The sequence below is a fragment of the Scyliorhinus torazame genome, chromosome 10, assembly GCF_047496885.1.
Source record: "Scyliorhinus torazame isolate Kashiwa2021f chromosome 10, sScyTor2.1, whole genome shotgun sequence".
Classification (NCBI taxonomy): domain Eukaryota; kingdom Metazoa; phylum Chordata; class Chondrichthyes; order Carcharhiniformes; family Scyliorhinidae; genus Scyliorhinus; species Scyliorhinus torazame.
The window spans coordinates 28,720,322-28,742,914 of NC_092716.1; the positions used below are offsets into that span (position 1 = coordinate 28,720,322).

At 48.7% G+C, this 22,593-nt stretch overlaps 1 protein-coding gene across 2 annotated transcripts in view; it reads right to left on the reverse strand.

The window, feature by feature from the left end:
- The window catches only part of LOC140430432 (calcium-transporting ATPase type 2C member 2-like), a 159,734-nt gene that overhangs the window by 131,801 nt on the left and 5,340 nt on the right, over positions 1–22,593 (reverse strand). The window lies entirely within an intron of this gene.

A 22,593-nucleotide genomic window follows, 5' to 3' on the forward strand; every position in this document is an offset into this window, starting at 1 on the left:
AAAGCATAAGTTACCATATGGTTGAAGGTATAATTTATTATCCTATGTGCTTAATCCACACATTTCCATCAGTCCAAAAAAAAAATCTTTGTTAATGATAAAAAGGTAAAATATAGACACATACAATTGGGATACATTTGATCTTCATTTGATAATTATCCAACTTTGCTACTAAACTGGATTGTCTTCTTGGCTCATACATTTTACTCTGACTCTGAACACACATCGTGTAAAAATCCAATAATTACACATTCGACCACGTGCACTGGACTAAAATGTATGGTCTTCCTTGTTCACTCAACCTGTGCAAAAAGAGAAACATAACATTGCTGCATCGTACGAAGGAAAAAGGACAACACATCCAAGAACACTCAAGACATTGACACCGTGTGGAGTCAGATGATGTTTTGCTCTGTGTGACATAATGCTTCATTTTGCACTTCACACAAATCCATTTCCCTTAGACACTTAGGCATTTAAAAATGTAAACGAAGAGCTAGAGACACGGTATACTGGCAAGGCATAAATCACGGCATTCAGAGGATGATAAAAAACTGTGCAATTAGTAAGAAATTTCAGTACAAGCAATAAAAAGAACCAATGTAACTGGGCGAAACAATAACGATTTCATGGCAGAAAGTGGGAATAGGTCTTTTCCATCTAGCAGGAAAAGAATACCGGTTCGTGATTGGCCATTTCTCTAACTTTCCGGAAGTGGCACAACTAGCCAATTCATCAGCCAGGTGTGTCATCAAACAAACCAAAGATATTTTTGCTCATCATGGCAAACAACTTTAGCGATCTTGTCACAAATTGTCACGAGTGACAATGGGCCATGTTTTAGCAGCCATGAATGGACAGAGTTCGCATAGAGCTATGATTTTTGACGCATCATATTGAGTCCTCTTTATCCGCAATCCAATGGGAAGGTTGTAAAAGGTGTTCAGGTTATGAAGTAACTATTCAAAAAAGCAATGGACAGTCGGGAAGATCCCATTTCTCGCGTTACTTAGCAATAGAGCAGCACCATTGATTAATGGGTTATCACCTTCACAATTCATAATGAATAGACAACTCAACCAACTTACCATATATTTCACAGGAGCCAACCAATTGGAAACTCGTGAAGAAACTCAAATTTCAAAAAGGAGGCAGAAGAAATATTATGATAGATCTACAAGATGTCTGCAACCGTTAGCAAAGAATGACACAGTCAGGATAAAAGATCCTGATGGATGTGGATGGTTGAAGTGAGCAACGTTAATACAACCATCAGGTCCGTAGAAGGTCGACAAGACACAGAAGAAAATCAGACAGATTGAATTTGTGATGGACATTGAATATGTAAATAATTGAAGTATTATGCATATCATATGTATTGTGTATTGAATTTAGATAATGCATGTAAATATTGTTCATTTCCAAAGGAAAAGGGATGTGATGATATGCATAAGCAATTATATAACAATTAACAGATATGACCTCCAACCAGCAGATGGCAGTAAAGAACAACCATGTGACACTGTTATCTTGGGGAGTCTGGACGTTCTCCCTGTGTCTGCGTGGGTTTCCTCCGGGTGCTCCGGTTTCCTCCCACAGTCCAAAGATGGAATTCAAGATGGCGCCGGAGCGAGGTGACTTTTTGCAAGCTGTGTCCAGCATACCCTCTAATTCTATCTTTTACTCTCATTCTATGCTTCTAAAACTTCATTCTAATTCTTTTAAACTCTCTAACAATGTTCTTATTCAATTACTTACAGATTTAGCGATCTTTAGGACCCTGGAGACACCTGAAATGGACGACCTGAAATCGACTCGGAGCAGCCGGCCATGTGTGAGCAGCTGCCGGAGCTGCAGTCCCAGGCCTGTGAATCCCCCGACAGCGGCTGCCAGAGACCAGGAAAACTCACTAGAAGCCAGGGCCTTCACTCGACCGGCTCCCAGAGACCTGGAAAACACCACAGAAGCCGGGACCTCCACTCTGCTGCTCTCCAACGACCAGACCAGCAACACAGCAGCTGCAGCCCTCCCCCCCCCCCCCACTGACCCGGACAGCTGCGACCTCCCGCAGGCCCCAAGAACTCCTTCCTCTCCCCCCCCCCTCTACAGTCACCCCACACTCCTAAAACTCAACTCCTACAGCCCAACAATCACTAATGCTGCTCTTTAAAATTTAATTGCAGGTCTAGAGATCCTCCGTCCTCTGAAGGAAGACCGCGATCTGGAAAGGACACTGCGGACCCCAACACACGGACCAGGCCATCGCCACATCCGCAACAGCAATCCCAGAGACGTCATCCACTTACCGGCCTTCACCCCATCCACGCCGGAGTGTGGTCTGGACATCCACTGACCTGTGAAGACAAACCGCAGCCCGACAGTGACCCGGAACGCTCGACTGTGCAGTCCCACCTACCGATACAACTATTCCCTCAACACTGCATACTCTCACCGTCACCCAGGCTCGAAAAGAAGCCGTCACTCCAGGAAGCGTGGAAAACGTGCAGGTCTGCAGTGAGAGTGAAACAACGCGGCCCCAAAGCCCCTCTGCCCAGCTTACTCCTCGCTAATGTCCAATCTCTAGAAAACAAACTGGACCAACTTAAAGCCAGACTCACTTTTCAAAGAGAACTAAGCGACTGCTGTGTGCTCTGCTTCACGGAGACATGGCTCACTCCTGCGGCACCGGACTGTGCCCTACGACCAGAGGGCTTCTCAATCCACCGAATGGACCGTACGGCGGCCTCAGGTAAGACAAGGGGAGGTGGGATCTGCCTCCTAATCAACACCTCCTGATGCCAAGATGTAGCAACACTGGCGAGTTTCTGCTCCACAGACCTAGAATACCTGACGCTAAAATGCCGCCCCTACTACCTTCCGCGGGAGTTCAACTCCGTTATCCTGACGGCGGTTTACATCCCACCCCATGAGAACATGAAAATCGCACTGGACGAAATATTCACCACCACAAATAGCCTTGAAACGAAAACTCCCGAGGCCTGGTAGCTGGGGACTTCAATCAGGCCAAGCTCAAGAGCGTACTACCAAATTACCACGAACATGTCACCTGTTCCACCAGAGGCCCAAACATACTGGACCACTGATACACAAATATCAAACATGCCTACCGCTCTATCGCCCACCCACACTTTGGCAAATCTGACCACAAGGCTGTGCTCCTGCTCCCGGGTTATAAGCAAAAACTGAAGTGGGAGAATCGTCAAAGAAAGTCGTGCACTGTTGGTCTGAGGAATCGGATGGTCTCCTATGGGACTGCTTAGAGTCAGTGGACTGGTCAGTATTTAAAAACTCTGCTACCAGCCTGAACGGGTACGCCACTACAGTAACTGACTTCATTAGTAAGTGTATAGAAGACTGTGTGCCAAAGAAACAAATCCGCGTGTTTCCCAACCGGAAACCCTGGATGAACAGGGATATCCACTGCTTGCTGAAGTCTAGATCTGAGGTGTTCAAGTCAGGCGACCCTGACCTCTACAAGAAAGCCAGATATGATCTAAAGAAATCCATCAAAGGTGCCAAAAGACAGTACCGGACCAAGCTCGAGTCCCAGGCTAGCCACACGGATCTCCGCCGTCTATGGCAAGGTCTGCAAGACATAACGTGCTACAAGATGAAGACATATAAAATCGTCAGCTCCAACGCACCCCTCCCTGATGAGCTCAACGCATTCTATGCCCGCTTTGAGCAAGAGGTCAGCGAGAGCGGGCACTCCACCTCAGAAACCGCGGATGAACTTGTATCTGAGATCACCACTGCAGACGTCAGAGCAGCCTTCTCGAAGGTCAACCCACGGAAAGCCACTGTCCCGGATGGGGTACCCGGACGAGCACTCAGAACTTGCGCGGATCAGCTGGCGGGGGTTTTCGCAGACATCTTCACCCTCTCTCTACAACAATCTGAGGTCGCCATCTGCTTCAAGAAGACGACCATCATCCCAGTACCAAAAAAAGCCAAGCAGCGTGCCTTAATGACTATCGTCCAGTGGCTCTGACATCCATCACATGAAGTGCTTCAAAAGGTTAGTCATGGCCCGAATCAACTCCAGCCTCCCAGATTGCCTTGATCCACAACAGTTTGCCTACCGCTGCAACAGGTCCACAGTAGACGCCATCTCCATGGCCCTGCGCTCTACCCTGGAACACCTAGATAACAAAGACACCTATGTCAGATTCCTATTTATTGACTACAGCTCAGCCTTCAACACCATCATTCCTACGAAACTCATCTCCAAACTCCGTGGCCTTGGCCTCGGCTCCTCCCTCTGCGACTGGATCCTGAACTTTCTAACCCACAGGCCACAATCAGTAAAGATAGGCAACAACACCTCCTCCACGATCGTCCTCAACACTGGTGCCCCACAAGGCTGCGTCCTCAGCCCCCGCCTATACTCCTTATACGACCTACGACTGTGTGGCCAAATTCCCCTCCAACTCGATTTTCAAATTTGCTGATGACACCACCGTAGTGGGTCGGATTTCAAACAATGACGAGACAGAGTACAGGAATGAGACGGAGAATCTGGCGAACTGGTGCGACGACAATAATCTCTCCCTCAATGTCAACAAAACAAAGGAGATTGTCAACGACTTCAGGAAGCGTAGTGGAGTATGTGCCCCTGTCTATATCAATGGGAACGAAGTAGAAAGGGTCGAGAACTTCAAGCTTTTAGGTGTACAGATCACCAACAGCCTGTCCTGGTCCCCCCATGCCGACACTATAGTTAAGAAAGCCCACCAATGACTCTACTTTCTCAGAAGACTGAGGAAATTTGTCATGTCAGCTACGACCCTCACCAACTTCTACAGATGCACCATAAAAAGCATTCTTTCTGGTGGTATCACAGCTTGGTATGGATCCTGCTCTGCCCAAGACCGCAGGAAATTACAAAAGGTCGTGACTGTAGCCCAGTCCATCACGCAAACCAGCCTCCCAGCCATTGACTCTATCTATAATTCCCGCTGCCTCAGAAAGGCACCCATGCACCCCGGGCATACTCTCTTCCACCTCCTTCTGTCAGGAAAAGATACCAAAGTTTGAGGTCACGTACCAACCGACTCAAGAACAGCTTCTTCCCTACTGCCATCAGACTTTTGAATGGACCTACCACGTATTAAATTGATCCTTTCTCTACACCTTGCTATAACTGTAACATTATATTCTGCAGTCTCTCCTTCCTTCCCTATGTACGGTATGCATTGTTTGTATAGCATGCAAGAAACAATACTTTTCACTGTATACTAATACATGTGACAATAATAAATCAAATCAAATGGGGTAGGTGGATTGGTCATGCTAAATTGCCCTTAGTATCCAAAAAAAAGTCAAGGCAAGGTGGGGTTACGGGGATAGGGTGGAAGTGCGGGGACAGGGTGGAGGTGTGGGGTTAGGTAGGGTGCTCTTTCCAAGGGCCAGTGCAGACTCGATGGGCAGAATGGCCTCCTTCTGCACTGTAAATTCTGTGATTTGTAATAGCTCTTAGATAATTTTACAATAGTGATTTAATAATTAGTAATTTTAATAGTTTTCATATTGTTATCTGACCCATGTTATTATTAATAAATAAATATTCAACTAGTCACGAACTAGACATTCTCTAGTGCGCTAATTCCGTCCGCCGAAGCACCAGAAGCCAACAGTAAGTTACAAACTTCATGAATTTTGTGAGAGCCACGAAGAATCCAGCACGAGTTTTAAGGGTACAAAGAAATAACATTTATTGACAATAACATATATATATATACACAACAGCAGCAGCAACATCGCTTGCTGCTCACTGCTTCCTGCTGGTTCCAAGCTGGCCAGCTTTATTTATACAGGGAGGCTGCTAATGATTTCTCCGCCCCCCCCCCCTCATTGGGGAAGTTCATACTCCCACAGGTTGTGGGATTGTCATTCGTCCCCAGCCAATAGCAAGCAGGCAGGTTATAACATCCCTCCCCCCGCAAAGTCCAAGGAATCCAGCGAAGACCCTGGCGAAGGAGGGCGTCGGACTCGTTTTGCCGCAGGCCGGACACCATTAGCACGAGGTGCTGGAGCGGGCAGCGTGTAACGAGACGGAGACTGGCGCTCCCGTGATGAACGGCGTAACTGTTGTACATCCGCTGCCCGTGGGCCCGAGGATTCCCCCTCTGATGCGTCCTGTGTCTCCATCTCGGAGTCAGAGTCTGCTGCCTCCATCATCTCGGCGTCTCTGTCTCCACGCGATTCTGTAATGACCTGCGCAGGCTTTGAGCGAGGCACCAGAGGAAGATTGTGAGGACTACTTTCCATTGTCTCTGGTCTCTGTGGCTGTAGAAATGAGCTCCGGGGGCGGGGAATCTTTGGAAGGGATGGTCTTCTGGACCGAACGTGGTCTACATGTTTGCGCTGGAGATGACCCTGGGCTTGCACCTGGTAAGATATAGGGCCCGTTTGGCGAAAGATTACACCACCAGCAAAATTCCGAACGAACACTGGGTCATCGGGCGCAAACTGCCGAATCGGCCGATGCTGAGAAAAACCATGTCACTGCCGTTCTTGTGTGCGGCGTACCTTTGCGCCAATGTCCGGGAAAACCATGCTAAGGCGGGTGCGAAGTCTCTGGCCCATTAGGAGTTCTGCGGGAGCTACCCCAGTCACCGCATGGGGGGTGGTCTTATACGAAAACCAAAAGCGAGCCAGTCTCGTGTCCATTGACCCGGAAGACTGCTTCTTTAGGCCTCGTTTGAATGTCTGCACTGCGCGCTCCGCCAACCCATTTGAAGCCGGGTGGTAAGGGACAGTGCGGATATGGCGTATGCCGTTCATCTTCATGAACCTCGCAAACTCCTCACTTGTGAATGGAGTGCCGTTATCCGTGACCAGCACCTCGGGGAGGCCATGCGTACTAAAAGACAAACACATCTTCTCAATTGTTGCGCAGGACGTTGTGCCTTGCATCTTATACACCTCTAGCCATTTAGACTGGGCGTCGATTAATAGAAGGAACACGGATCCTTGAAAAGGGCCGGCGAAATCTGCATGTAAGCGTGCCCAAGGCCGCCCTGGCCATTCCCAGTGATGTAGGGGTGCGGCCGGCGGAATCTTCTGATGCTCCTGGCAAATGGAACAGTTTTGGGCCACCTTCTCAATGTCGGTGTCGAGGCCTGGCCACCAGACATAACTCCGGGCCAACATTTTCATTTTGGTCACACCTGGATGCCCATTGTGCAAGTCTCTTAGTATCAGCTCCTGTCCTTTTTCTGGGACAATCACACGCGTCCCCCACAAGAGGATGCAGTCTTCCACGCTGAATTCTGACAGCTTGGAGGAAAATGCCCGCAACTTGCCTGGGAGCTGTCTATGCTGCCCACCATACAGGACTATGTGCCGGACCTTTGACAAGACTGGCTCCGTCTGGGTCCACTCACGGATCTGTGATGCCGTGACAGGCAAGGTGTCCATAAAATCTAGGGTTGCAACCACCTCACCGGTCGTGGGAGTCGACATGGGGCCGGTCGATAAAGGCAATCAGCTCAGTGCGTCGGCATTCGCTATCTGCGTTCCTGGTTTGTGCTCCAGAGAATACTCGTATGCAGCAAGCAACAAAGCCCAGCGCTGGATCCGTGCGGAAGCAATGGGCGGTATTGGCTTATCCTCTCTGAAAAGTCCCAGCAGAGGCTTATGATCAGTCACGATAGTGAAGTGGCGGCCATACACGTACTAGTGGAAACGTTTCACCGCAAAGACCACTGCTAGGCCCTCCTCGATCTGCACGTACTTTTTTTCCGCTGCAGTCAATGTGCGGGAGGCGAAAGCTATCGGCCGCTCGGCCCCATTCTCCATCTTGTGGGACAGGACGGCCCCAATACCATACGGGGATGCATCACATGTGATGAGCAAAGGCTTTCCAGGATCCTAGTGGGTTAGTAACCTAGACGACGACAATTGTTGTTTTACCCGCCGGATAGCGGTTTCTTGCGGCTGACCCCAAACCCAGGTGTGATTTTTCTTTAGCAGAAGGTGCAACGGGGCCAGCGTAGTTGCCAGATTGGGGAGGAACTTCCCGTAATAGTTTACGAGGCCGAGAAAAGAACAAAGATGCGAAGTGTCAGTCAGGGCGGGGGCCTGTTGAATCGCGCGCACCTTCTCTGCGACGGGGTGCAAACCTTTGCGGTTCACCCGATAACCCAGGTAGACTACTTCCTTCACTTGAAAGACGCATTTTGTGCGGCGTAAACGGACTCCAGCCTCTGAAAAGCATCTAAGGACAGCCTCCAGATTTTCCAAATGTTCCTGCTCCCACGTCCCTGTGATCAAAACGTCATCTAAGTAGACAGCGACACGCTGTAAACCTCTCAAAATACCCACCATAACGCGTTGAAAAATAGCGCAGGCAGAGGATCCTCCAAAGGGCAAACGTGTATATTCATACAGGCCCCGGTGTGTATTAATCATTACATATGGTCGGGAGGCAGGGTCCAGCTCCAGCTGTAGGTAGGCGTGACTCATATCTAATTTTGTGAACGAGAGTCCGCCTGCAAGCTTCGCGTAGAGATCCTCTATGCGAGGCATTGGATATCGGTCGAGTCGGGAAGCCTTATTCACTGTAAGTTTATAGTCGCCGCACAAGCGAACTGTGGCATCTGGCTTCATTACAGATACAATTGGTGCTGCCCAGTCAGCGAAACAGACGGGCCTGATAATACCCAAAGTCTCCAAATGAGTGAGCTCCCCTTCTACCTTCTCGAGCAAGGCGTAAGGCACCAGGTGCGCCCGGAAATAGCGCGGCGTGGCTCCTGGTTCGACTTGGATACGGGCTACAGCCTCTTATGTTTTCCCCAAACCGGGCTGGAATACATCTGGGTATCGTCCTAGCACCTCAGTCAACCCTCCAGAAATTGTTTGGAGGATGTGCTGCCACTGCAACCGCAAATGGCACAACCAGTCCCGACCCAACAGGCTGGGCCCATGGCCGCGCACCACAATAAGTGGGAAATGCCCCTCCTGGCGTCAATAAACAACCGGGGTCATCGTAGTTCCTGCAATGTCCAATGGTTCCCCCGTGTAGGTGGCCAACCTGGCCTGTGAGTCGGTTAATGTAAGGGTCTGTATACCCTGCTTGATGCAGTCCAATGTCCTCTGGGCGATCACGGAGACTGCTGCGCCAGTGTCCAACTCCATCTCAAGCGGGTGACCATTGACCCGTACTGTCATCTTAATGGGGACCACACGGGGAGCTGCCACACAATGCAGCTGCAGGCAGTTGTCCTCCGACTCCACGTCCTCAGGAGTAGTCACCGCAGGTTCATCAACATGGAAGATATGGCCCCTGGGCTGGTCCCAGTTTCGGTCGGTACGACGGCGCCTCTGGCACCCCCAGGGCCGACGTCCGCGACGGGGTCGGCGCCTACAAGTCTGACATGGACATGGCTCCTCATCCATTGGTTCTGGAGAAGGCTCCCTTCGGGGAGGAATGTCCGACGGCCACTGGCGTCGATCCGGACGTCGCCTCGCCCAAGGTACCGAAGGAGTGCGGGAGGACGTTTTCGGACGGAAGGGATTGCGCCCCAAGGCATGCACCTCCATTCCCTGTAGCTCCTGCACTCCTCGTTCTGTGCTCTCTCGGGACAATACTATTTGAATGGTCTGTTGAAAAGTCAATGTCGGCTCAGCTCACAACTTTCTCTGTGTGACCGCATTATTAATACCGCAAACCAAATGCGTAACATTTCTGACAAGGTCTCACCATAGCTACAGTACTCCGCAATCCTGCATAGCCTGGATAGAAAGTCGGCAAGGGATTCTCCTGGGGTCCTCTCAGTGGTATTAAAATGGTAACGTTGGACTATCGTGGACGGGGTTGGGTTAAAATGTTGCCCCACTAAATTTACAAGTTCATCAACCGTTTTGGTGTCCGGCGCAGCTGGGTACGTGAGGCTCCTAATCACCCCAAACGTATGCGGGCCGCAGGCGGTGAGCAATATGACCTGGCGCTCGTTTTCGGTGATATTGTTTGCCCGGAAATAGTAATGCATCCGTTGTGCGTACTGGTTCCAGCTTTCCAGCGCAGCATCAAAATCATCCAAACGTCCGTACAGAGGCATGGTGTAATAGAAAACAAATTCCAACCTGTATCCAACAAAAATCGAGGGAGGTGGCTTCAGCAGTGTAGCAGCTATTCACTTTAACCCTCGTCGCCAGTTTTGTGAGGGCCACGAAGAATCCAGCACGAGTTTTAAGGATACAAAGAAATAACATTGATTTACAATAACATATATATACAACAGCAGCAGCAACTTCGCTTGCTGGTCATTTCTTCCTGCTGGTTCCAAACTGGCCAGCTTTATTTATGCTGGGAGTCTGCTAATGGTTTCTCCGCCTCCCTCATTGGGGAAGCTCATACTCCCACAGGATTGTGGGATTGTCATTAGTCCCCAGCCATGGTAAGCATGCAGGTTATAACAATGAATAAATGCAGTTGTGTGATAAATGCTTGTACTGTTATTTATCATTTTGCGACAGGATAACTCTTGCTCACAACAACTTCTGATCTGTCGGATTAGAATGCTTCACTAGCTATAGCAGCACATCTTGATTGTTCTGTGTACTTCCTCATCTTAGTCTGCACCTACCCCTATGAACAACCTTTTTACCCTAATCCAACCAGATTTTATTCAAATTGTTTTGAAGCACGAATGCCCTTGACTGGGAATCTGTACTAGAGGACCGCTTCAATGTGGAACAGGCTTAATCTTACCTGAAAACAAATGTTTACTTTGTGCCCTTTTACAATCGGCAAGATTTACAAGAGACAGATAAAAAAAATTTTCAGAAAGATTTGAACTTCCAGTTAATAGCTGAAACACTGACACAACAAAGTTTTCATATTTTAAAACTTTTACTGTTGAGAAATGTTAAAAGCACTATTGACCAAACACCATTTTCATTTTGGGGGCAACTTGTATTTCAAACCAGAAAGAAGAACATTCTCCTGTTATACTTATCACATAACACACTCCCCATGGCTGTTCTTATAGCAAACATTTCACATTTGCTCCCAGCTACCACTGCGCACCTGTATCCTCATTTTGCCAAGTGTCAGCCTCCAGGCACTTTGCTCAGTTTTCCATGAGTTTCTTAAATCCACCACAGATAGTAAAACATGTTCTGCTGAATCTTCTTCCTCCAGCTATGCCAGGATAAATCTCCTGGAATCCTTGAAAAGCTGTAGGACTCGTCTCTTTGATTCAAGACCATCTCCTTCCCACAGCTCTCAAAGTTCACAAAGTCAAGCAGCCTTTTCTTTAGGAGAGCCTTTAGAAGTTCTGTAGAAGGGTCATATTGACTCGAATCGTTAATTGTGTTCCTCCCTCCACAGATGCTGCCAGGCTTGCTGAGTTTATCTCGCATCTTCTGTTTTTATTTCGGATTTCCAGCATCCTCAGTATTTTGATTTATCTGAGCCTTTTTATTCTTTTGACTATAGAGAACTTTGGTTTGTCTGAGACAGTTCTTTGTTTGTGGGGAAGCCTATAACCAGATCGCAAACATGGCTTTCCTTGAAAATGGAATGAGTTATAAATATACGCAGGGAATGTCCCTCTCTGCAGTTAAAGTACAAATTTTCCACAAGAAGAAAGTATGTCATTTGTTCTGTGAAATCTTGACATACCATTCTTTCAGTTTTTAATGGTAATTCAAACGACCTTTTAAAGGTTATTAGTCTCTACATGGATCATAACAGGCCACAGACATCCTTCCCATGACAACAGGAAACACATTACCGTGGGCAGCACGGTAGCATAATGGTTAGCACAATTGCTTCACAGCTCCAGGGTCCCAGGTTCGATTCCCAGCTTGGGTCACTGTCTGTGCGGAGTCTTCACGTTCTCCCCGTGTGTGCGTGGGTTTCCTCCGGGTGCTCCGGTTTCCTCCCAAGTCCAAAGATGTGCAGGTTAGGTGGATTGGCCATGCTAAATTGCCCTTTGTGTCCAAGATTGCCCTTAGTGTTGGGTGGGTTTACTGGGTTATGGGGATAGGGTGGCGGTGTAGGCTTGGGTAGGGTGCTCTTTCCAAGAGCCGGGGCAGACTCAATGGGCCGAATGGCCTCCTTCTGCACTGTAAATATGAATGATTAGCCTCACATTCAGGTTGAAAAGCTAATTAGGTATCCTGGGACCCAACTTGCTTTTGTCCAGAAGTAATTGGACAGCTTATAGTACAACTGTTTATAATTCAATACCTACACCACCTTCCTGGAACTTTGGGAGACTCCGTCTACTCACTCAGCAACTGATGTCATTGGTTCCATGTGTAAATACCTTGCACCTTCCTCTCAGTAAAGCACCCTAAGTCTTCCTTCGACCTTCAATAATCGAGCCATCCAGGATAATTGTCAGGCAGACTGCAGAACAGGCCACATGATCCCCTTCAATTACCCTAAATATAAAGCTAGAGTTACAAAGCATAATAAGCTTGGAAACCTCCTAATTGCAAGTCCTTTTTAGTTCTGTCTCTTTAATCTCAGCTAAATACCTTGCTTACTTCTAGCATGTCTTTCAACATTTTAAAGGATTTGAATATGTCCCGCTCAACCTGTTTGACAAAAAATTTAGGTGCACAAGTCTCATCTCATTCTTTCATATTTGGAATTCCCATCTGACACATAGTTTTCCTTTGCAACACAAGATATCCAAAACTGCAGAGTGTTTTCCTTGCCCACAGCAGGTAGAGAAACAACGTGGGTCCCCTCATTGAGCATACTGCAAAACTATTGGCTGCAATATCAATATTCAAGGAAAGTGAAAATAATGTTATTATTAATGTGTTCTTGGGATGTGGGCCACAGTACTGTTAAGGAGTTCCAGGATTTTGACCCAGCGACAGCAAAGGAACTCCGATATAGTTCCAAGTCAGGATGGTGTGTGACTTGGGAAGGGAAATTCCAGGTGTTGGTGTTCTCATCACCTCCTGTCCTTGTTCTACAGGGTAGTAAAAGGTCACACCTTTGGAAGGTGATGTCCAAGGAGACTTAAGTTGCTGCAGTCTGATCTTAGGCAGACGCTCGGGATTGCTTCCACTCAATTTTGATGGCACGGAGAGGCGTGGTAAGTCCAATGCATCATCTGCAGACACCTCCACTGCAGGTCAAGTTGCGTTGGAGGATCAGGTAGGTCAGCTGTTTGGAGGTGTGTGCTTTCTCCGTGAATTGAATTTGCCTCCCAAAAAGTCTTTCTATTTGTTCCGTGCCTTCCTGAAAGGAGCCTTTTCCATTTTGATCAGTCACACGCCAAGGACCTCATGAGCCGGCAGAGAGGCTTGACTCTTCAGAAATGCTTCAAGGACACCGCTAAAGAATTTCTGCTGTCTTGCTTGGAGAGTTCTCTGAATTGTAGTGCATTTGCTTTGCGAGTCCGGTGTCAGACATTGTAACATGTTTTGCCTTGCGTAGCTGGTTTTGAATGATTAGCACCTTGATCGCTTTTGAGAAGGCACTGTTGTTGAACCTTCTTTCTTGCCACCCAATTTGGAGTACCTTGCAAAACCACTGTTGCTGGTACTTATCCAGTGCTTTCAGGTCCCTGCTATAGGTTGTCTAAATCTCCAAAACATTTAGGAGTGAGGAGATTGCTGCCCCCTAGCAAATCAAGCCCTGAGTCTTAGGTTGAGTTCCTGGTCCTCAAATACTCTCTTCCCCAGTCAACCGAAGACTCAGCTGGCACATTCAAGGTGACAATGAATTTCAGTTGTCTCCTGCCTTCATTGACAGGAGGCCCCCAAGACTTCCTTTCTCTCCTGAGTGCAAATCCGGCGAATCCGGCACCATTTCTCATTGGAAACGATTGTGTTCCACGTGGTGCCAGTGCTAGCCCCTCAATGAACATAGATAGAACATAGAACTGTAAGCACAGTACAGGCCCTTCAGCCCACGATGTTGTGCCGAACTAGTCTGAAACTAAGATCAAATCAACCTACTCCCAATCATTCTAGTGCACTCCATATGCCTATCCAATAATCCAATAACCACTTGAAAGTTCCTAAAGTTGTCCAACTCCACTACCATAGCTGGGAGTGCGTTCCATGCCCCAACCACCTCGGACATCCCTCCTATATCTTTCACCATGAACCTTATAGTTATGCCCCCTTGTAACAGCTACATCCACCAGAGGGAAAAGTCGCTGAACGTCCACTCTATCTATCCCTCTCATCATCTTATACACCTCAATTAAGTCACCTCTCATCCTCCTTCGCTCCAATGAGAAAAGCCCTAACTCCCTCAACCTTTCCTCATACGACCTACCCTCCAATCCAGGCAGCATCCTGGTAAATCTCCTTTGCACACTTTCCAATGCTTCCACATCCTTCCTATAATGAGGTGACCAGAACTGCCGCAATACTCCAAATGTGGTCTAACCAAGGTCTTGTACAATTGCAGCATAACCTCACGGCTCTCAAATTCAATCCCCCTGTTAATAAATGCTAACACACTATAGGCTCTCTTCATGGCTCTATCCACTTGGGTGGCAACTTTCAGAGATCTATGGACATGAACTCCGAGATCTCTCTGCTCCTCCACATTCTTCAGAACCCTGCTGTTAGCCCTGGAATCCGCATTCAAATTTGTCCGACCAAAATGAATCACCTCACACTTATCAGGGTTAAACACCATCTGCCACTTTTCAGTCCAGTTCTGCATCCTATCAATGTCTCTTTGCAGCCCACAACAGCCCTCCACATTAGCCACTACTCCACCAATCTTGGTGTCATCAGCAAATTTACAAACCCAACCTTCAACTCCATCATCAAAGTCACTGATAAAAATCACAAATAGCAGAGGACCCAGCACTGATCCCTGTGGTACACCGCTGGTGACTGGGCTCCAGGATGAAAATTTACCATCTACCACCACCCTCTGTCTTCGATGTGATAGCCAGTTACTGATCCAATCGGCCAAATTTCCCTCTATCCCACACCTCCTTACTTTCTGCATGAGCCGACCATGGGGAACCTTATCAAACGCCTTACTAAAATCCATGTATCAACTGCTCTACCTTCATCCATGTACTTAGTTACCTCCTCAAAGAATACAATCAAACTTGTGAGGCAAGACATACCCCTCACAAATCCGTGCTGACTATCCTGGATTAAGCTGTATCTTTCCAAATGTTCATAAATCCTATCCTACAGGACCCTTTCCAATAATTTACCTCTCATCGATATGAGACTAACCGGCCTATAATTCCCAGGGTTATACCTATTCCCTTTCTTGAACAAGGGGGACAACATTCGCCTCTCTCCAGTCTTCTGGCACTATTCCTGTAGACAGTGAGGACATAAAGATCAAAGCCAAAGGCTCTGCAATCTCATCCCTCACCTCCCAAAGAATCCTAAGATATATCCCATCAGGCCCAGGGGACGTATCCATCCTCAGGCTTCTCAAAATTTCTAACACATCTTCCTTCCGAATATCTACCTCCTCCAGCCTACCAGCCTGGATCACACTATCCTCCTCAACAACATGGCCCCTCTCCTTTGTCAACACTGAAGAAAAGTATTCATTTAGGGCCTCTCCTATATCTTCAGACTCCATGCACACGTTCCCACTACTGTCCTTGACCGGCCCTAACTTCACCTTGGTCACTCTTTTATTCCTCACACAAGTGTAAAAAGCCTTGGGGTTTTCCTTGATCCTACCCGCCAAGGACTTCTCATGCCCCCTCCTAGCTCTCCTAAGCCCTTTCTTGAGCTCCTTCCTAGCTGTCTTGTATCCCTCAAGTGCCCTAACTGAGCCTTGTTTTCTCATCCTTACATAAGCCCCCTTCTTCCTCTTGACAAGACATTCAACCTCTTTTGTAATCCATGGTTCCCTTCCACGACCATTTCCTCCCTGCCTGACGGGGACATACATATCAAGGACACGCAGTATTTGCTCCTTGAACAAGCTTCACATCTCAATTGTGCCTATCCCTGACAGTTCCTGTTTCCATCTTATGCTCCCCAATTCTTGCCTAATCGCATCGTAATTACCCTTCTCCCAGTTATAAACCTTGCCCTGCCGTATGTTCCTATGGTCGTTGAATCGGTCCAGATGCAGCATCAGTTTTACTGTCATGGACGTCCATGAATCCTGGCCCGTTGTCAACACTTAGGGCTGGATTCTCCGATTTTGAGGCTATGTCCGGAGCATGTGTCTAGTCTTACAGTCCAAAACGTCGGAGCCGCCCCCGCACTGATGCTCCGACAGTGGGGGGCTACCAGTCGCGCCACATAAAGCCCCCCGGCTTTACCTGCAGATGCGGATGGAGAATTGCAGGGTATGGGGCGACCTGCGGCGGCCGGACCGTAAAACATGGCGCTGGCCGCGTGCAGACCCGGCCTGCCAGATAGTGTCCACCTGTAACCCCTCTTGCTCCCCCTGGACCACCCCCACCAGTCCTGCCAGTCCCCGCCGAAGCTGCCCCCCCCGGCCAGCGGAACAGCTCCCCCCCTCCCCTCCCCCCCGACTGTGGCGGCGCTGTCACAGTCTGCAGCCGCCACGCAAGGTCCCCGAAAACTATGAGCACATGCGACTGACGCCATCGGGAAGTCAGCCCATCTGGCACGGAGCATTGGGGGAGGGCCTCAGGTGACGTCCTGAGGCTGTCCCAACTGCGGCGGTGTACTCAGCGATCACGCTGTTTCTGAGGGGTGGAGCGTCTGAAAAACGGCACCGCCCCCGATTTCGGAGTACAGACGGATTCTCCGGCCAATTGTCGAACTCGATTTTGCCGTCGGCAATCGTGGATTCCCACCCAGAAACGGAGAATCCAGTTTGACCACATTCTCCACTGAGATAGAGTGGTTCTGCTGTTGAGGATCACAGCTTCCCGGCCATCATAAAGTAGGCAGAGGATAGCAACAAAATTCTGAGGGCAGCCAAATTTGAGAAGGATATTTCATAAGCTCTCATGGTTGAGAGTCGAAAGCTTTTGTGAGGTTGGAAAAGGCCACATACAGCAGTTGGTGCCGTTTCTTTCATTTTTTTGGGAAATGCCACACCGTGATGATTGTATCTGTAGTAGTATCTTTCAAATGAGCAAAAACTGCAGTGTTACAAGCTTGTTACGGACCATTAGCATTTAAAGAGAAACCCAAACACACCATAATCCAATGACAGAATTACTTCAAACCAGTTCACTCTTAAAACAAGCAAACATTAATTGTCTAGAAAAATTAAATGAAGCACTATTAACATTTTAGCTGATAATTGCTTATGCTATTGATGCATGATCAATTGCACAAAGACTAAGGTTGGGTACAACTGTGGCTTTATTGCAGTCAGATGCTTGGCCTCCTGCTGCAGCTGGCGAAATGGCAGCTGAATGGAGGCCAGGCATATTTATACTCCTCCTACTGGGCAGAGCCAGCCGGCAGGGGCTACCGGCAAACCTGTAGTACAGGTCCTACCTTACATCCCCTAATACATGTGTACAGTGGTTCACCACAGCTATGAACTTGGTTATACTTCCCAAGAATTCCTTTACATAAGAATCTGGAAGGTTCATTCACTCTGCCTGGGTCCAACCCAAAGGCAAGTGACAGCCCTGAAGAACATTTTCTTCAATTCCAAGAATTGCCACCTTGTCATGGTGGACAATTAATCATTAATCACATGAGCAATGCTGTCAGGAGTCTTGAACTGCTAGCAGGGTCAGAGGTCGGAGGGGAGGAACCAGATAAATCTAAAATGGCACATCAGGTGGAAGATACTTGTATGGTATCAACATCTGTGACGGCGGATGAAGGCTGCAGCAGTAGAGGAGGTCCCCAGTCATCGAGGTTTTGCCACTGAAATGAAAATCGCTTATTGTCACAAGTAGGCTTCAAATGAAGTTACTGTGAAAAGCCCCTAGTCGCCACATTCCAGCGCCTGTTCGGGAAGGCTGGTACAGGAATCGAACCGTGCTGTTGGCCTGCCTTGGTCTGCTTTAAAAGCCAGCGATTTAGCCCAGTGTGCTAAACCAGCCCCTGGAACTGAACCTACTTTCCGTCAAGGACCATGCGTCTTCTGATGTCCAATGCCATTCCCATGTTAAACGATATCCCGCACCAGGCATCTACCGAGAGGAAACCAACACCCCCTATTCTGAGTAATGGTGACCAAGAGGACTTCCAGTGGCGCCTATGGAGGAATAGGTCGCACATTTGGTGGCTCTCGATCCGGTCGGACTTTTGGACCTTTTTCCCTGAATGTTTTGTACTTTTGAGTGCTAGTTCGGAAGGCGTAGGCACTCAGGCACTGACTCCAGATATAGGTGTATGGAATTAAGAAGCAGAAAGAATCGCAAACAGCTGAAGAAGTGGGCAAACAAGGGCAGTGTAGAAGCTGCTGCTGCTATCATAGATATCATAGAATTTACAGTGCAGAAGGAGGCCATTCGGCCCATCGACTCTGCACCGGCTCTTGGAAAGAGCACCCTACCCAAGGTCAACACCTCCACCCTATCCCCATAACCCAGTAACCCCACCCAACACTAAGGGCAATTTTGGACACTAAGGGCAATTTATCATGGCCAATCCATCTAACCTGCACATCTTTGAACTGTGGGAGGAAACCGGAGCACCCGGAGGAAACCCACGCACACAAGGGGAGGATGTGCAGACTCCGCACAGACAGTGGCCCAAGCCGGAATCGAACCTAGGACCCTGGAGCTGTGAAGCAATTGTGCTATCCACAACGCTACCGTTGGTGGTGGTGAGGGTTGGGGGCCCCGATCAGGACTGAAGAGATATTGGTGCGCTTGAGGGCCATGCAATCGGGTAAAGCTCCGGGGCCGGATGGGTGTCCAGTGGAATTTTCCAAAAGGTTCTCCGAGATAGTGGGGCTGGCTAGGATTTTTAATGAGGCAAGACACAGAGGGGTGTTACCCCGGATGATGTCACAGGCCACCATCTCCCCGACATTGAAACGGGACAAAGACCCGGAGGCATGTGGGTCCTATAGGCTGATCTCTCTGCTCAACGTAGATGCTAAAATTCTGGCCAAACTTTTGACTGCTAGGATTGAGGACTGTGTGCCAGACATCATTATTTGCGTTTGATAAGGTTCCCCACGGTAGGCTACTGCAGAAAATACTGAGGCATGGGATTCAGGGTGATTTAGCAGTTTGGATCAGAAATTGGCTAGCTGGAAGAAGACAAAGGGTGGTGGTTGATGGGAAATGTTCAGACTGGAGTCCAGTTACAAGTGGAGTACCACAAGGATCTGTTTTGGGGCCACTGCTGTTTGTCATTTTTATAAATGACCTGGAGGAGGGCGTAGAAGGATGGGTGAGTAAATTTGCAGATGACACTAAAGTCGGTGGAGTTGTGGACAGTGCGGAAGGATGTTACAAGTTACAGAGGGACATAGATAAGCTGCAGAGTTGGGCTGAGAGGTGGCAAATGGAGTTTAATGCAGAAAAGTTTGAGGTGATTCATTTTGGAAGGAATAACAGGAAGACAGAGTACTGGGCTAATGGTAAGATTCTTGGTAGTGTGGATGAGCAGAGAGATCTTGGTGTCCATGTACATAGATCCCTGAAAGTTGCCACCCAGGTTGAGAGGGTTGTTAAGAAGGCGTACGGTGTGTTAGCTTTTATTGGTAGAGGGATTGAGTTTCGGAGCCATGAGGTCATGTTGCAGCTGTACAAAACTCTGGTGCGGCTGCATTTGGAGCATTGCGTGCAATTCTCGTCGCCGCATTATAGGAAGGATGTGGAAGCATTGGAAAGGGTGCAGAGGAGATTTACCAGAATGTTGCCTGGTATGGAGGGAAGATCTTATGAGGGAAGGCTGAGGGACTTGAGGCTGTTTTCGTTAGAGAGAAGAAGGTTAAGAGGTAACTTAATTGAGGCATACAAGATGATCAGAGGATTAGATAGGGTGGACAGTGAGAGCCTTTTTCCTCGGATGGTGATGTCTTGCACCAGGGGACATACTTTAAATTGAGGGGAGATAGATATAGGACAGATGTCAGAGGTAGGTTCTTTACTCAGAGAGTAGTAAGGGCATGGAATGCCCTGCCTGCAACAGTAGTGGACTCGCCAACACTAAGGGCATTCAAATGGTCATTGGATAGACATATGGCCGATAAGGGAATAGTGTAGATGGGCTTTAGAGTGGTTTCACAGGTCGGCGCAACATCGAGGGCCGAAGGGCCTGTATTGCGCTGTAATGTTCTATGTTCTAGAGCCGCTGGCAATTGCCCTCAGAGCTTCTAGGGGATGGTGCGGGAGGAGGGCGGGGGGGATCACAGAGTTTCATTGTACGCCAACGACCTGCTCTTATACATCACAGATCAAGTGGCTGGGATGGATGAAATCACGAGAATCCTGAAGGAATTCAGCCGGTTCTCGAGGTACAAACTGAACATGGCAAAGAGAGAGTTGTTTGTAGTCCAGGCGAGGGGCCAGGAGGGTAGGTTAGGGGGCTGCCATTCAGGTTAGTGGGGGACAGTTTTAGATACTAGGGGATACAGATGGCGTGGGACTGAGGCCGTCTGCACAAGTTAAAATTGTCTCAATTGGTGGAGCAAATGAGGGCTGAGTTCCGGAGGTGGGATGTGCTCCCACTGACACTAGCAGGGAGAGTGCAGATGGTTAAAATGACGATCCTCCCGAGATTCCTGTTCGTTTTCCAGTGTCTCCCCATTTTCATTCCGTGGTCTTTTTTCAAGAAGGTTAATAAAATGATGGTGGTAGTCTGTGTAGAGGTATTACAGTACCTGGTAATGCTGGAACACCATTGGTAGATATTGTATGTTTCCTATTGGTCAAGCTGTATGGTAGCTCCGCCCTGCAAGGCGGGGTATAAGAGCCCGTGCCACCCCAGCAGTCTTCTTTCTGTACCCGAGCTGCTGGGGGAAACATCTAGCTTATTAAAGCCTTCAGTTGGACTATAACCTCGCTTTAGTGGTCATTGATCGTGCATCAATGATTATGGGATTTGTGTGGGCGGGAAAGTCCCCGCGAGTGAAGATGGTGATGCTCGAGAGGAACCCAGGGGATGGGGGGGCTGGCGCTGCCAAACTTCAGTAATTACTACTGGGCGGCCAACACAGCTTTGATAAGGAAGTGGATAGTGGGTGCGCGGTCGGTTTGGGGGCGGATGGAGGCTGCTTCGTGCAGGGGGACCAGTTTGGCAGCCCTGGTTACTGCGCCCCTTCCGCTCCCACCGGCACGGTACTCCACCAGCCACATAGTGGTGGCGACTTTGCGGATCTGGGGCCAATGGAGAAGGCACGTGGGGGGAATGGGAGCATCGGTTTGGTCCACAATTTGCGACAATCACCGGTTTGCCCCGGGGAACATGGATGGTGGGTGCCTAGTATGGCAGAGGGCTGGGATTGTGAGGATAGGGGATTTGTTCTTGGAAGGGAGCTTCCCGAGCATGAGGGCGTTCGAGGAGAAATTTGGGCTGGCGAGAAGGAATGAGTTTAGATACCTGCAGGTCCGGGACTTTCTACGCAGACAGATTCCGTCCTTCCCACGCCTGCCACTCAGGGGGATCCAGGTCAGGGTAGTGTCCAGTGGATGGGTGGGGGAGGGGAGGATCTCGGATATTTATAAAGAACTTATGGGAGCGGAGGAGTCACAGACCGAGGAGCTGAAGCTTAAGTGGGAAGAGGAGCTCGGAGGTGAGATAGAAGATGGCTTATGAGCGGAGGCGTTGAGCAGAGTAAAGGCGACCGCAAGATGCGCCAGGCTCAGCCTGATTCAATTTAAGGTCGTCGACCAGGCCCACATGACAGTGGCCTGGATGAGTACATTTTTTGGATTGGAGGACAGGTGCGCCAGATGTTCGGGAGCGCCGGCGAATCATGTCCACATGTTTTGGGCATGTCCAAAACTCAGGGGGTACTGGCAGGGGTTCGAGGATGATATGTCCCGGGTACTGAAAACAGGGGTGGTGATGAGTCCAGAGGTGGCTATTTTGGGAGTTTCGGAGGACCCGGGAGTCCAGGGGGGAGGGAGAGGCTGCCATTTTGGCCTTTGCTTCCCTGGTAGCCCGGCGACGAATTCTGCTGGCATGGAGGGACTCAAAACCTCCAAAGTCGGAGGCCTGGTTATCAGATATGGCGAGCTTTCTTGGTCTGGGGAAAATTAAGTTCACTTTGAGAGGGTCACTGTATGGATTCGCCCGGAGATGGCAACCATTTATCGACTTCTTGGCGGAAAATTAATCGTCGCGGGGGGGTGGGGGGGTTTAGGGTAACGTAGGTTAAGGGGTAGTTAGGCTGGTCCTTGTGGGAGGGGAGCTGGGTTTCTTGCACTATAACGATTGCTTTTTGTACATTGTTTTATATTATTGTTGTTTATTTTGCCAAAATGTCTGAATAAAATTGTTTATCAAAAAAAAATTATGGTGACCAAGAGAACTATCATTGATTATTGTCCTTTGGGAGGTGGGCATCTGCCATCCTTGCCTGGTCTGGCCTACACGTGACTCCAAATCCACAGGAAAGTGGCTTACTCTAAACTGCCCTCTGCAATGGCCTTTCAAGCCAATTGGTTGAGGGGAAATTATGCCCACATCCCATGAAAGAATTAAAAAGTGTTTTGTAAATATATTACTTCACAATGTCGGTGGTGA